General features: G+C 39.5%; 1 long non-coding RNA gene across 1 annotated transcript in view; it reads right to left on the bottom strand.

The window, feature by feature from the left end:
- Window positions 1-6,383: 6,383 nt before the first annotated feature.
- The window catches only part of LOC135320611 (uncharacterized), a 352,044-nt gene continuing 341,973 nt past the window's right edge, over window positions 6,384-16,454 (bottom strand). Inside the window, exons 12-17 of the long non-coding RNA XR_010379832.1 lie at window positions 15,425-15,649; window positions 12,222-12,393; window positions 10,047-10,229; window positions 9,092-9,291; window positions 8,666-8,789; window positions 6,384-6,852 (exon numbers count right to left, since the gene is read on the bottom strand). This is a non-coding gene — a long non-coding RNA (uncharacterized LOC135320611). The remainder of the gene's footprint in view (window positions 6,853-8,665; window positions 8,790-9,091; window positions 9,292-10,046; window positions 10,230-12,221; window positions 12,394-15,424; window positions 15,650-16,454) is intronic.

The raw sequence follows: 16,454 nt of genomic DNA, 5'->3' as shown, positions 1-16,454 counted from the left end.
TAATAATATATATATTATTATATATATATATATAAAATGATGGCCATATGATGGATCCTTTAATTTGGAAAAACTTTTAAATTGGTGAGAGTTGAAAGAGATCTCATTATAAACAGCTGTTTTATTGGTATCTATTAAAATCAATTTTAAAGGTAGAAAAATATATCTAATGTTTAAGCTAAGAACTTAGTGAAAAAAATAAAACTGGTTTGAAAAGCTACATTTGTGTTTTTCCTTTCCGATAAATGGGTCTAGGGATGCTAATAAAAACTTAGAATAATTAATGTTAATTAGGTTGAATAACTGGAAAAAGGATTGTTAAAATGTCGAAAAAAAAAGATAAGGGGCTTAACCCAAGTGGATAAATATTTTTATATGATTATTTTGAATGAGATAAATAAAATGGACATTTTTGGATTTAGGTACAAGGTTTTGATACTACACTACATAAAGTAAAAATAAAGGGCCAAAGAGATCACCTACTGCCCCCCAACATTAAAGTTCAAACAAGTCCGTTTTATTTGCCGCAGTTTAAAATATATGTATATATAGACTGAAATACTTGATCAATGATTGGGACAACAGACCAATTAATCAAATTAAAAATTGAGAAGGGTCTAAGCTCTTTGGCTGAAACTTGGGCATCCTAGAGACTTTTCTATAAAATTAGATACAATGCACACACACAAAAAAAATGGCTTCTGGCACTCCTTCTATAAATAAGAATTATTGATTTAAACATAAATATAAAAATTAAAGGTATAAGATTTAATAAAATTGAGATAAAAGTTTGTAAAATTGGTATATTTAAATGGTCTTTATATAAAAGTTTTGCTTAATTATGTTGTGGGATAGATATGTTTCAATGGAAAAACGCTTCCCCTTCTTGGTTTTATAAGTCTGGGCACAAATCTGTCCCTCAGAAAATATTAATTGAACAAAGTAAAAGAAACCAACAGAGTTACATGAGCCGTCCAGTATAACGTAAAACTAAAAACTAATATTCAGTGGCTAATAAAAAAATATAATAAGAGGTTTACCCTGGGTTTAACTTATAACTCAAGGAAAAGAGACCTTACTAAATGCCTTATGCAAGCTTTGGAAAACATGATAAATTAAACCTTAAGGTTTTAAAAGATGGAATTCTTTGTTTACAGCTCTTCTCACTGATAAAATAAAATGCCAATTAAGGAGAGAAAATTGGGTCTGGGTGACAGAGCAGTTCCCTGGGGAATTGGAAGATTGTGTCTTTGTCTTGCAGATCAGAAATGGAAATACAGCAAACAGTGACCTAGGACTGAGCCTAATTAGCTCAACGAAATAAAACTTAAGGCCAAGAAATTTTTGGCATTTTAGAACTCAGAACTCTGACGTGTCCTTCAGACTTTGTCAAGAAATCTTAAATGTCTGTTTCATAAATAGCAAGCCTCAGTGATTTGAGCAAGCAAATTCACTTTACTCCAACTATTATTATACCTATCTTATAAGTAAGTTTTAAAGTGAAGCTATGAGATCTCTAGCTTTTGTCTGTTTATAAGACTGTGTACACATTATTGATGTGAGATATTTCTACAGCTAAAAAAAATCAAAGTCAAAGAGATCTGCTTAATTGACGTAAAACATAAGAGCTTGAAAATTAAGTATTTTTAAAATAAAAACTGAACAAATTGACTTTCAGCGTCACGTGAACTGGAAAATATTCAATATTAAGATAATATTTGATATTGTTTAATTTAAGAATGTTCTAATTAATATAGACATCTTTAAAGTCATCAATATTAAGTATAATGCTTTTACTGTACCTAGGTTTAATGAAAGTCAAATAAGATCCTGTTATATCTGTTGCAGAATTGTCAAGAAAAAAAACAGTAATGTGGTGTGGTAAAATTTTAAGTAAATTAAATGCAAATGAGATGAGAGCTTTGGGTAAATTTTTAAAATATATTTTTAAAATGTATGCTTAAGATAATCTCTAAATGTTTGGTATCTTTAAATTCTAGAGTTGTGCTAAATTAAGTCAAATGATAGGATTTTATTAAATAGCTATGCCATTTTCAGATAAAATAAGATTGATATATGAATTACTTAACATATAACTTCCTCTTACAGAGAAAATAAAGGTGTTTAGAAATACTAATAAATGGATGATGCCACACTGAAATAGTCTCTATTATTAAGGGAATGATCTCAGTATCCTAGGAAAGTAAGTTAAATGTGTAAAGGAAATTATAAGAATGGAATTATATTTTGTTAATGAAAAATAGTGACTTTCTTCTGAAGCTGGTTACTTCTGAATGGAAGAGAAAATAAGGGACACACTAATATGAGTATAGAAAGCTATGGAAGGCTTGTGGAAGAGGAACCCTGAGGAAAGAGTTTCATACGTGGTCGGAATTGGCTAAGTTTAGAATCAACTTGGGCAAAGAAAATGAAACTTAGAAGTAAGCAGGTACAAGACTAGATTTGGTTTTCTCGCTGTTAAGAGGAAAAAATTTTCTTAAAATGTTAATCCACCTTCAGTAACAGATTGTAAAACTTCTTATACCACTTAACTGATCTGTTCTGCCATTACCTTTGATGCATTTTCTTGTTAATGAATTAGTACTACGTTACAGTGATCTATATGTTTATCTGACCAAGTGTTCTGAAATCTTTAACAAGCTTCCCAAATATCAATTTCTAATTAAAGTTCTTTTAATCTCCAGTTAAGTTTGGGATGCTACAGACGGCCCCTGAAACATCCCAAAGAGAGATTTTAATCTAGTAAATTTCATTTGGCATGTTAAATAACACGGTATTGTCAAATGAATAATAAATCTTCTAAGGTTATATTGTATGAGAAAATATTATTAATATAGATATTGTAGAAATTATATGGACTCCCTAAAATTCTGGTATATCTTAAATGTTACCAGTGATAATTCTGGGTATAGTGACCAGGTTCCTTTATCGATTATAGTGTAACGGTGTTTAACCATGATTTTAAATCTTTTGTCATTTATAGACAGTTAATGGTTGTCTTCTGATGGTTTTGCAAAATGCTTGCTCTTCAAGGAGATTTACTGATTTCTAATAAATTTCAAACTATAGCAGTGAACTAAACTGGGTAAGAAATTTTAAATTTCCAATGAAAACTGTGATTAAAAGAATTAGTTACATGGGACTGAGTAAACTGGTGAATATGGTTATAATTTTTGATTTTGTTTAAAATACTACTGGCTTTTAACCTGTTTCCCAGACATAAAGAATCTCTTCTCTTTAAGCTAGCTATGATTCAAAGCAATTTGATAAATTATACCTATGTAATCAGACTTGGAACAGTTATATTTTCTCTCTATCTGATCCCTCAATAGACTAAAAACTCTTAGGTCCCCAGTGGCTCTATCAGACAAATGAGGAAGATCATCTCCTAACAGATATAAGAATCTCAAGGTATTTTAAGGATTTTAAAGAGAAAAGAATTTACCTAAATCTGTAAGGCAGAAATCCATGACAAGCCCTTGACGGGGCTTTCCTGGCCTTAGCAAACCTTATTAACATTCTACACTGAGACTCCTAATTAAAAGTTCCAACACAGCCAATTTAAAAAAGCCTATATGATCAAATAATCAGACAACTTGTAAAGCAATTAATCTTGACATGGCTTTATTTGAGAAAAATGAGGGTAACTTTAGAGAGAAAAAAGATTATATTTTAGTGGATATTAAATTCTAGCTTTGTTAATTGACTTCCGTATTTACTAACACACTTCCCAATCATTCCTTGCTGTTATGTCACATTGCTGTACAGTTTAACTGAATTATTAATAGGATACTCTAGCTTTGTTTCTGAAGCTCACTAATCTATCCTTGGGTAAAGTTCCAATGCCCCATGACCTGCAGCCAGGGGATTATACAAACTGGAACAGGCATGACTTAAAGAACTGTCTCCAACCTGAATGGAAGGACCCTTTATCAGGTACTCTTAAATAGACCATACAAACCAAAGTTGAAGGAAACGGACTTTCGGGTTCATTTCCTATCAGAAATAGCCCCTGCAATGCACTGGCCTATAGAGCACTGCTCACCTTAAAACAATGCCCAAATGGAGAAAAAGCTACCAGGCCAGGATGAGAAGAAGACGATATCTGAGGTAGACAGCTGACCCAAGACACCGTACCAGGCCTGCATAAAAATTACTGTGATAATTTCTCCTACCTTTGATTATGAACTACTCCAATTGTTAAGTTTATGGTAAATTACCTATGTCTAGTTCTTCTGTGTTACCTTTGTGAGTTTCCCTACTCCAAGGCTCTAACTAGATAGCCCTCAGAAACGTTATTCTAAAAAGAAATTATAGTTCTGTTTAGGCCTCTGTTGATCTTACAAGGTGGGAGACCTCACCTGACCAATTAATACCTGCTCTGAGACTGACCATAAATATGAACTTCCTCATAAGATCACTCAAACTCAATCAGAAACACAAGCAAAATTTTAACCCCAAAATACAACTTCCCGACTATTAAATTCTTAATCGTGACTTTATTAACGTTACTAGCTGTATTACTTATATCCTATCTATTTTATAAAATTGTCTGTTACATTTCCTAAAGTGTAACTAGGCCTACAAAATTGATGATGACTAAACATCTTGAAGAAATAGATAAAATTTATAACCCTGAATAAAGTAATTGTAATAGTGTGATTCTAGTTATGGGAATGAGCAATGAAGGGAAAACACTTCCTGGATCATAACAAACAAGTAAGACAGGTGATCCAGAGAATTTTTAGTATCAACAGGGCCTGATAAAAAACTAGCACCTTGAATGGCAACTCAGAAGATTCTTCACCTGAACTAGGATTGAGCCATCCTAGCACCATGGGACAAAATTGGTCATGAAATGTCTCTCAAAACATTGGCAGAATTTAGGACCAAGGGGGAGCACTGTGAATGAAAATACTGCAACCATGTCAGTAAACAAAGAATGCTGAAACCAAGTCATCAGCGGCTGCTGCCACCCCCAAAGAGTGCATGCCTGCAGCCCAGCCTCTCAGCCACTCACAGTGGTGCCCTCTGAGAGGACTCAGAGTAAGAAAGGACAGGATACTGGCCCTAGATAGCTAGGTACTTGCCAAAGGGATGAATTCAATGACACAAATGTTTGCTTCCTCCCATACATAGAAAAGCACTAAATACTTGATCTTGAGATATCTGGTTTTCTTTAGATAACAAGCAATATTTTATTGTTCCAACTACCTGGTCTTTCTTGTAAAACTTCTATATATCCTAGCTCCTCCCCTACCTCTTGGGAGCAGTCCCTCAGAGTGATCTGAGAGGTTGCCATAACGGCTCGAGTCCTCCAGCCAAATAAAACATAACTCTTATCATTTAGGCTGAACGTTTATTTCAATGAAGTCCCAGAATAGACACAACTCATCAATTCTGTAATGGAACACACTGGATCAGGAAACAAAAGCTTGCTTTAGTCTGGAAAAACTACGGTTTCCTCTTTCTTCCTGACATTATACAATCCCACCAGAACTCATTAATTTGATGTCTGCTCATCTGGCAACGAAACTCAGAGGAGTCAACTCAGCAGAGTGCTCTACTCGGGAGAAAACCCCGCAGCAGCACTGCAGGCTACCTGACTTCCCGCACTCTCTGCTGACCCTTGGTGTCCTCCGTGACAACCAGGAAAACAGAGCTGTTCCCAACAGCTGCGAAGTCCCACACGTTAAATAAATCATTTTAATTTATACGATATTTTACGTATATACCCATCTCTGAAAACAGATTTGCTAGAAGCCCAAATCTTCAGCATCAATCTGCAAAGGCAAATCCGGTCCGCAAGGGAAAACAAGACTTAAGACGAAGCTAAGGCGTCCAAAGTACTCTCCACGACCTAAGGCCTCCAAAGTCCCCTGCAGGACCTTCAACCAAACTGCCTGCAGGCCTGCAGCTGCAGGCGGCAACATGTCTGCTTTTAAAGCAACCCCTTCCTGCCCTCGGGCACTAAAATGTCCCTCTACGCCCTCCCTTCTCAGGGTAAGAGCAGCCGCTGCAGAACCTCACAGGGCAGCACTGACAGGACTGGACACAGAGGATCAGAGCTAAACTAAGCCTTCTGATTACACGAGCTTGTCACTCTGTCACTTTACAGACGAAGATATATATATAGAGAGGTGGGGTGATCTTGCTCAAAGTCACACAGCTAATAAGTGGCAAAGTCTATAACTCTGCTCCTCCCTCCGGCGTGACGCCCCAGCTGGGACGCCCACAGGGTTCTCTCATGCCTGCCTGACCAGTCCTTTACTGGCACTCATAAAACACCACAGGGTCTGACCCTTGCCTAATTTTTCAGCATCTTTTCCCTGCAGTCTCGCAGTAACAAGGCGATTCGGGCCATTGTATGACTTCTGGCTCCCAGAAGCCTCCGTGCTCAGGCTGGTCTTGCCTGTGCATCCAGCACCCTGCTCAGAGGCTCTTCCTCCCCTGCAGGAACACGTTCCCACTCTCCGCATGACACCCCCTCAGGGAAGCCCTCTTCTCACCCTCAGCTCAGCAGGTGTCCCAGGCCACATCCCGAGCTGCCCCATTAGGACTGCGGGTGCCTAGGTTTGCTAGTCAGACCAGCAGCCTCAGAGCCAGGGATTATGCCCGGGTCACCCTGCAAACCTACTGCCCGCCTCACAGCCCCCAGCCAGCAGGTCACCTGGAAGTCGCAGCAAGTGCCCCACCCAATCCCGAAGTCTCTTCATTTGCCAGCACCGCTGATGACTGGTCTCCAAACTTTGGTCAGTTTTGCACAAAACAGCAGCTTCCACAGTGAAGCAGGGGGTTTTCTCTTCTGCTCCCCATCCTTACTGGAAACGTCTAGGGAAATGAAAAGGCCTTTTCTCAACCCTTTTCTGATGACACCCACCCACCCACAATACTCACATGCTCAAGAGTTTTGGGTCTACCTGATTTTGTTTCCCTTACGCTAAGGGGCTCAAAACACTGCGGGATTCTTTCTCTTTTGAGGGTATTTTTACTCAGTTTATCGGCTTTAATCTGTTTTTTTCTCTCTCTTCAATATCCCTAGAAGTTGCCACTTCTTATTCCCTTCAGCAGCCTCCCTCCCAACATCTAGTCTAGGAAATCAGCTGTGATGAGGGGCCCGGGGGAAGTCACAGATGATGCAACTAAGGCACAGAGAGGTGACTTAATTTGCCCGAGAAGATCAGCTTCAAGCCCCAACACTGTGTGTCACGTCCCTCTGTTTAACTCTTATGCTAAGCAAGCGATCTATTTGTAGATTATGGTTATAAACAGATGAGGTATGAAAATACATACAAGGACACACATCAACTCTAAGATGTTCATTATCTCCACTATTTTGTTTCTATTTATTTTATTTCTCTTAAAAAAAAAATTAAGAACCTCTGCAGTCAATATAGCAAAATGTTACTGGGCTTTAAATACAGAATATAGAGGTTTTAAGTGTGTCATTACTCATCCTTATTTGTATGTTCACAAGACAAACTGATTTGACAGTCTCTCTCCCCTCCCCCTACTCACTACTGGCTCTCACCTGAGCTCCCAAACCACACATCTAACAGCTTTTCACTTTACCCACAGCTGTACTCATCAGTTATCCCCCAGAACTCCCTCTACAGCTTTCCCTCCTCAGAGCACAGCAGGATCATCACTTACCTCATTAATCCCCCCAGAAACCTGTTCCTTCCTCCATCCTACCTTCACAGACAGCATTCATCCTTTCCTTTTTACCATCTAAACATGCCTTCAATCTGTTCGCTTTTACTCACTGACCATCCCACCGGTCAAGTGGAAGCCACCAACACTGCCCACCTGGACTCACGAGTCTCCCAAGTGGCCCCAAAGCCACTCTCCCCTACTTGAGACAAATGGGATTGTGTCACTCCCACGCTTTTAGGACTGATTTCAAACCCACTGTTCTTAGAAGAAAGTCAAGTTCTTCACCTGATGAAGGTCTTGCCCATCAAATTGTCAGCTCAGGGAGGGGAGGACACGCCCTCTCCCCTAGGACCCGCCCTCTGGCAGAGCATCAGCTTGGGAGGACCTGCTGAGCTACACCAGCCTGTATTCTAACCCTGGTCTTGAGTTCTTAGCAAACTGCTTCACTTATCCATACAAATCCAAGGTAGATTAGAAAGATATTAGATGTTGTGCTAGACTATTGATTTGGGGATTTTGCACTAGCAACCTGCAAGTACATGTTCTAATGATTCTGTCTTCTTAAAACCACACCCAGATTTAAGTAGTATTTTTGGAATGTCTTCGGAGTAAATGGGACTGTAGTTTTACAGACTTTATGTTTTATACCATGAACAACCCGGACAGGGTCACAATTTGAACCGCCTCAGAAGTGACAGAAGACAGGTGAGAGGCACAAAGCAACAGGTCACAAAGATGGTAAGAGCAAAGTTGTTTCTCCAACCCCCAAAAAAATTTTTGAAAGAACCGAAAACTCTGAATTTTGTAAGTAAAATACTATCATATAAAGAAATAAAATAATCCTCTTCATCAGGGTTTCAAGATCTGACTCCAGAATTTTTAGCATGCCATATTGAATCCAAGCACAGAAAAATCAGATGGACTAGTGGTGAGTAAGTTCCAGGAAAACTGCAGTAATTCCTCCACTTGTAAAAGGACATAAACTCACCTGTCGAAGATGAATGTAAACCGCATTCTGGAGAAATTCGGTAGCTCCCAGGCTCCGCTTCTGGATGGCAAGGACATGGACAGCTTCGAAGCATGCTTCTAACTCAGTCACCAGCATTCTTACACTGCAGGGGGAAACGGAGGCCCTCAGTCAAGAGCAGAGGTGTTCCTGTCGTGTCTCGCAGGCCGTGCCTCGGGGACTCAGTGCCCTGTAGCAGCCCGGCCCCAGGCGAGGACCCGCAGCATGGCCCACCCAAGCAGGAAGTACACTGTGCTTGAGAAAGCCCATCCTCGATGGGGGCAAGAGTGGCTGGTGGTTTTGAGTGAACATATAAATGCCCATAGAAATATGCCTGCATTCATTCAAGTGATACAAGCAACAGTAGCAGGCTATTTAACAAAATTTCAACTGTCAGTGGAAATTTACCATTCCTTTCCACTTGTCCCCTGCACTCTGAGACAGGCTTAGGCTCTCTCACACCGGCAGCTCTGATGCAATAGTTGTGAAGTCGTTTTACTTTGCTGCAAGTGTCCTCGCTCCCCGTGTGGCTGTGACTGTCGTCTCTTAACACAGTCAGATGTCTTCCTGAATCTCTCCCTGCGTTCCTTGCTCCTGCTCCTCAGATCCTAAGATAAAGGGCAAGTGAAGACACATGACCAGAAAAGGCACCGTGGACTTGAACGAAGTCCTCAGTGATCCCCTAGGTGAGTGCTGCCCACCCCTTACCTTCGATTCTCAAGGTTCTGCCCAGGGTGACATCCAGACAGGAAAGCGTCCTAGGCCAATTTAAAGCTGTGTGACTTGGGCCCTGGGACAGGTGCAGGAGCTGGTTCCAGAGCCGTGCCCCTCCCCACCTCTGCTCCCCTCTCTCCCAAGGACCCACTGCCAAGCCCCCAGGTTCCCTGATATTCTGTCCTTCTCTTCTAATCTAATCCAAGCCCTTTTCCTCTTCCTTTATTCCCTAATTATCACCAGCTGAAGTGGTTTTTCAGTCACATTATCTGAAAAAATTTCCGGCAGCTGAAAAAGGTCTCCAGAGGTCAATGCCCATATGCTGGTTCCTGAAGAGAGCCCCTGGTTATGGGGTCCCTCACCAACACCCACGGGGCATCAGACATGTTGCAGAGTCGACCACCCCCAAAAAGAGTTTGCTGTGACCCCAATGCCCACACAGCATCCCTGCTCTCATAAATGTATTTGGCCCACTTATCCGTTACTAAGAAGCAAAAGTAAAAAAATTGCTCATGTTTCTTACTAAAATTATTTATGTGGTGGAAAAAGAAATTGTAATAGAAAAGAATAAATTTGACTGCATGTTAGATCTGTTCATTTGGCTTTAAACCTTTGCTGTTTTCTAGGCTCAGACTTGGTATCTCTGTACCTTTTGTAAAAGAAAGTTGCCTTTAGCCTGAAATATCCAGGAGAGCCTATTCTCCGGGCTCTGATCTTTCACGATGTTAACTCTTCTGCACTTATGTTGAGATTGCAAGTTGCAAAATAGAAAATCAACTTTGGTTTTTTTGGAGGTTTAAGAGGGGCACCATGATTTGACCCACGTGGACAGCTGCAAGAACAAAGAATTCCAAGGAGAAACAATTCGTACCGCAAGAAGTTTGCAACAGCCAACCACATCCCCGCCCCTTTTTAGTATAAAAGCGGACTGATTTCTGACTTGGGGGAGACGGTTCTCCAGCATGTCATTCAGCCATCTTCTGGGTCTGCCAGCTTTTCAAATAAAGTCACTATTCCTTGCTCCAACACCTCAATCTCCCGATTTATTGGCCTGTCATACAGCAAGCAGTACGAGTTTCGACTTGGTAACAAGATGACTGCATTGGAGGTAGTATGTCTCCACTCTTTCCTCGTTTCCAATATGTAACATTCACATCATTTATGATCTAGTTCAAATAATTCATCAAAGACAACCACAAAAAGAAACTACACTCACCTAGCTATGAACACTGAAGTCACAACCTATCAATTTTATATGCTGTTTAACAACACAACTAAAAAACCTAACATAGGGAATTGATTCCACAGAAATAAAATTATTTCTACTCCTTCAAAACCTTTTTTTCTTTTCTATTTTATTTTGTTTTGCATATTGAAAAGAAAATAAAAGACAAATCATTTTATTTCACGTATTTTGTTATAGCTACATAATTTAAATACTACAAAGATATTTAAATTGCAATAAAAAATTGTTCATATATTGTACAAAGATATATACACAATCAATGTGGATAAGGAAAGGAATGGACATTTACTAAAAATCCACTGCACATCCAGTTTTTTACAAGCATATCCTGGAATATAAGCTCTATGATCCAGGGGTCCCCCACCTGCATTCTCACTGCTGAGTCCCTTAGTAATCTTCTACCAAGGCACCAGCATAGAACCACGCGATCAGTATTTTAGGTATAAATGAGGAAATTAGCTCATTCAATTCTAAAACAAAAACCCTAAAATAAATACTGAACTTATTTACAGATAAAGAAAATTGGACACAAACAAGTACAGTTTCTTCCCCAAGTTCACAAAGCTAATAACTGGTAAAGGCAAGATTTGAACTCATCTGCCTGATTCTAAAAACTAAGGTGGAAATCCCTTTCGACTGGGGAGGGTCCAGCAGCACAGCCTATCAGCCTATCTTTGTTCAGATCTAGCCTTAGACAGCCTGAGACAGCACCCCATTCCTATGGAACTTGAGGGCAAATGATAACAATAAGGATTTTATATCCAGTAGTTTCTTAGGTATCATTTATATAAACTGTCAGCAGGACAGCAGAAAAACTCTGGGAAATATGAGTGGGTCCAGGGCTTTTTGCTGATTAGAAACTCAGTCTTTCAGGACAGATTGACCTTCCCATGAGAGGCCACACGGACCTAAACTAAAGACAGCTGAGCAATGAAAACTAGCAAGACCCTGGAACTCAAGCAAGAAGGATCCCTGCCATCTCCCTCCCTGTTGCCTCTTCATCCACGTGGACACGAAGACAGAAGACCCGGGTTCTTGTCCAAGTTACACCATCATGGATTCTCACCCATAAAATGTTACGACTCTATGCTGTCCTAAGTCCTTTCCAACTCAAATATTTTGACACCAATATCTCAGCAGAATGTCTATGTCTCCACATCCTCTCTTTTATAAGAATAGTTCTATGGCCACAAAGCAGAAATCCAATTAAAAACACCATGCACTAAGCAAGGTGAATGTCTGCATAAGAGACTTTGCTCTCACGCTCAGTGAATGAAAACTCAGAAAAATTGGTCCTTCTCCCTCAGCAAGTGGTAGGTAGGCTGATTGTGTGTGTGGGTGGGTGTGCGTGTGTGTGTGTAAATCAAATACAATGACGTCTGGGATCTGTACAGATTTTTTTTAAGTTACTGTTATTTAATGAGGATGAGACACCCTTTAAAGTAATTTGAATCAAGTGTTCTGAGAGAGTCTCAGGATCTTTTGGTGGAGGAGGGGAAAAGAAAGGAGGAAAGAAGTAAATGAAGCAAAGGAGTAAGATACTGCAAGTGAAAGGCAAGACATTAATTTTGTTCCTACTTGCATCACAAACAAATTACGGACTGGCTTTGCCCCGATGTCCTGTCGAGCACTGAGTTGCAGATGAAGAGGTGACAGCCCATTTCTCACTGAGCTTGTGACTGTACGTGGCATCTTATAGAAACAAATCATTTATCCTGATCAAACACTCTAGCAGCAGGCCGTAATTCTCCTATTTTGAGAGATAAGAAAATAGGAGTTCAAAGAGGGTAGATAACTTGACAAAAGTCAGAGGACCAGTAAACAAGAGAGGATGAATTCAAACTCAGATCTGAATGCAGAGTCTGATCTTCCCACTCCCAGGACTGGGAAATCCTTAACAAACAGACTCCCCAGCTCCCCTGCAGTGTTCCTGGCACCAAGCATTTCCCATGGCGATGGACTCCAGTTCTCACAGACACAGTGCTCTGTGCAGCCAATGACCTTGATCAGACCTTGATCATCTACCTGCCACGCCCACCAGGCTTCACCATACAGGTAGGAAAGCTGGCTTTCAAGTGCATACAAAGCCACCCTTGGTCTAACCTGGGCTCTTCTGGGGCTTCTCCAGCCTAAAGGCAGCCATGAAAGTGCTCACAGTTTGTACATGAGCCACACTACCTCTCTCCATCAGTCTCCACACCTATACTTCTTAGCTATGACCATTTTGATAATATTGGAAACAAATATTTAAAAACACAAAAGAAAGGATCCTGGAACAATTACTTAATACTTACAATTTTAAATGATTTGTTACAAAGTGAGTATTTACAAACCGAATCTGCCTTCCTAGGTGTCAGTTTAAACAGTTAAAAAATATAATAGCAAAAAATTCTCACTTAAAAAATTAAGAAAAACATCAACAATAATCTGGAATAAACTCAAAATTAATGCCCATGTTGTACATGGAGAAAACTACAGGACTGTACTGAGGGGTAAATAAGAGGTGTGAATGTAGAGACATCAACATATTGCATGGAGGAAAACAGTTTTGTAAATATGGAAGTTCTCCTAAAAATAATTCAAAACAATAAAAATCCCATGAATACTCTTATCTGACTTTTTTTTAACTTGAACAAAATATTTTAGAATTCTTTAGGAATAATAAAGTCATAATAATAGCCAAGAAAGTTTGGGATGGAAGAAAAGAACAGAAAAATATCGCACTGTCAGATAATAATTAATTTTTACAATATGTAAGATATGGCGCTGGAGTAAGGAAGTATGATTGACAGAAATATAACATGAGCTCAAAAAGAGACTCTAGTGTACATAAGTATTTTGTGCATGTGGGATTTCAAATCAAAGAGCAAATTGTGAATTCAATAATTGTCCTGGGACAATCAGAGAATCACCTGGAAAGAACAAATTCTATTCCTGTCATAATGACCACAAAAAAATTACAGATAGTGGTTTAAATATTAAAATACTAATAACAGCAAATACAACTCATTGCTCACATTAATTCAACTTCTCCTCACTATAACAAGTACTATTATCATCTCCATCTTAGACATTAAATAAACCTACATAAGATATTTATACCATTATAAGAAAGTATTTCTAAGAATAATAACAAAGATAAAACCCAAAAGGAAGACATTTACTATCTTAAGAATATTTTGAGCCACAACAAATATAAACCTACTGAACAAAATGAAACGAAAGAAATGACAAGGAAAAACTCTGTGATAGATGTTGATGAAGACAAGGGATTAATGTTCATAACATACAAAGAGCTGTCACAAAGCAAAAAGAAGCTTCCTCACTTAAATTTGTGCAAAGGACAAAATGGATCATTCACTTTTCAAAAGTCAGATGGCTAATGAGTGAAAAATGCTCAATACCTCACTGGTCATCAAATGCAAACTAAAACAATGAAAAAGCACTTTTGCTCATCTTATTGGTAAATATTTTTAAAAGATATTGTAGCTAGTGTCCATCTGTGGGAGAAAAAACTGTGAGCGACCTTTTTGGAGGATGACATGTCAATGGATATGTAAACTCTGAAAACGTGTGTACACACTGATTCAACCCCACTTCTAGGAATCGTTTCATTTAGAAAAAAAATCAGTTCAAATAGATGTAGTGGTTACACTGGTGGGAAGAAAAGCTGAAGTGAAATCATACCCAGCAATAGAGAATTGGTTACATAAGTAATTCTACATTTTTCATTCCACACTGGAGAAAGAATTTCTAGTCACTTGAAAGTAGCCTGTGATGAACATAAATGTCACATCCAGGGACTAAATTTCCAGAAGACTTAACTACAGGCATGCTCATACAAGATCACAGGAATGTTTGTTAAAGAAAGATGCCAGTCAAACATCCTTTCTGACAGTGGAAAATGGAGAAAACTTAAGTGTCCACCAACAAGACAATGATGCGGTAAATCACGGCGAGTTGTAGGCACTGAGGGGACCGGCGTTTCCCCGTGGCCCAGGGCCTTGTCCACAGCACTCTCCCACCAAAGGTGTCCTTGCACAAGAGACCACACCTGCACATCAGGAGACCCCTCCAGTCTATCTGAAAGGACCGGGTGAGTCTGGAGTGGGAGGACGTCTATGATATACCCCTGAGTGAATAAAGCGAGCTGCAGAAAACATATAGTATGGCCTTATTTTTCAAAAAAGCATATATACACACATATACATAGATTTCTCATATGTATGTATGTATCTATGTATGGGTATATATATATGTCATAGGCATAAAGGTCATGAAATATATACACCATATTGGCAACAGCTTTTACACTCAGGAAATAAGGGGAAGGGAGGTAGGGCTCTTTTGGTACCACCACAGTTCTCTTTTCAGTATTTCAGTTAAGTACACTTGGAATTTAAAAGTTTATTTAAGTCCGAAGTAAAATGGACAATGCCTCCACAAGACATAATGCTATACTGGTCATTAAAAATCATGCCAGAGGAGATAGAATATTGTAGAAAAACATGTAATAAGCCGAATGGAAAATGGAGGTCTCCACACAGTAAACAGGCACAGAGTGCTCACTGGTTTTTATGACAGAGCTGATACACACTGATGAAAAGAACAGAAAGTAGATGTTAAAGTGTTCATTATTATTTCTGAGTAGTGGGACCTGGATAGCCTCTTTTATCCCTTTTTTCAGACTTATTATATTAAATATACATTATTTTTCATCTGTAAAAAGCATTTTTATATGTGTAGTAACACACATTGGAGAATAATACACGAGTACTTACAGAAACAAATAACTAGGAGACACCGCAGCAGCGCCACACAATGTAGAACGGGCGATCCTGATTAACACCGCGCAGTTACATAAGGACCCACAAAGTGAGAGCACCTGCTGTAACAGGGCGCGGCCCCCTTCTATTTGTCACTTGTGTCTTCAGGGCTGAGGTAGTTCTGAGCATGGCCAGTGTCAGTGTTGGTGTCTGGATGGATGCCACTGGATGTGAGGGCACCTGCAAGCCGAGAGGAATAACAGAAATCATCCTCTGCCTTTTCTGCCTTGTTTCTGTGTTACTTTAAAAGAGAGGCATAAATAAGATAAACTGTTTATCTTCCCTACTGAAATTTCTGTAATGAAACCGTTTTCAAAGTGTTCACAACTTATATTCTGCCTATAACAGACTTTTCATCAAAGCTTCATATTTATTAAATGTTAATTAACTCAGTTAATTAACTCCCTGTTGAAACCTTCTACTATAGAACATGAAATGCACTATGTGAAAGGACCACGCCTGCAGTGACTAGCCTGGCTGTCTTGACGGCAGTGCAGTCCGCCCCCAACATCCCGTGGCTCTGAGCTCCTGATGCTGCTAAGAGAGCACGCTGCCGCCTCAGATGGAGAAAAAGTGTGAAAGCATTTCCTGAAATCTACAGCACTGACAAAACATAACTGACAAATCCCAGGCTCCTTTGAAGCTGTCATTTTCGGTTTCTGGCCAACCCCCATCAATGAGCAGAACCACCTCATTCCCGAGCAATGGCACTCACTTGGTAAGAAGTTCTGGAGAAATTTCCAGGTATAGAATGTAACCAACTATACGTAGAACTCTGACAAAAGAAACAATGCAATACCCTGATTTTGGAAGACACTCAAAATATTCTCCTAAGCCTTTGTAGCTGGAAAGGTTGGGCTTCTCCTGAGCCACTTATTTATTTCACAGCCAGTGAGCATCTCCCACAAACCCTGTTACCCTGTGTCTGCTGGGAGCATCAGGTACACTCATGCTGTCGATCTTATAAGTCACAGGGCAGAGGCGT

Source organism: Camelus dromedarius, unplaced genomic scaffold (assembly GCF_036321535.1).
Source record: "Camelus dromedarius isolate mCamDro1 unplaced genomic scaffold, mCamDro1.pat HAP1_SCAFFOLD_140, whole genome shotgun sequence".
Classification (NCBI taxonomy): domain Eukaryota; kingdom Metazoa; phylum Chordata; class Mammalia; order Artiodactyla; family Camelidae; genus Camelus; species Camelus dromedarius.
The sequence above is the reverse complement of the archived record's forward strand: the minus strand, read 5'-3'. Positions and strand labels throughout refer to the sequence as shown.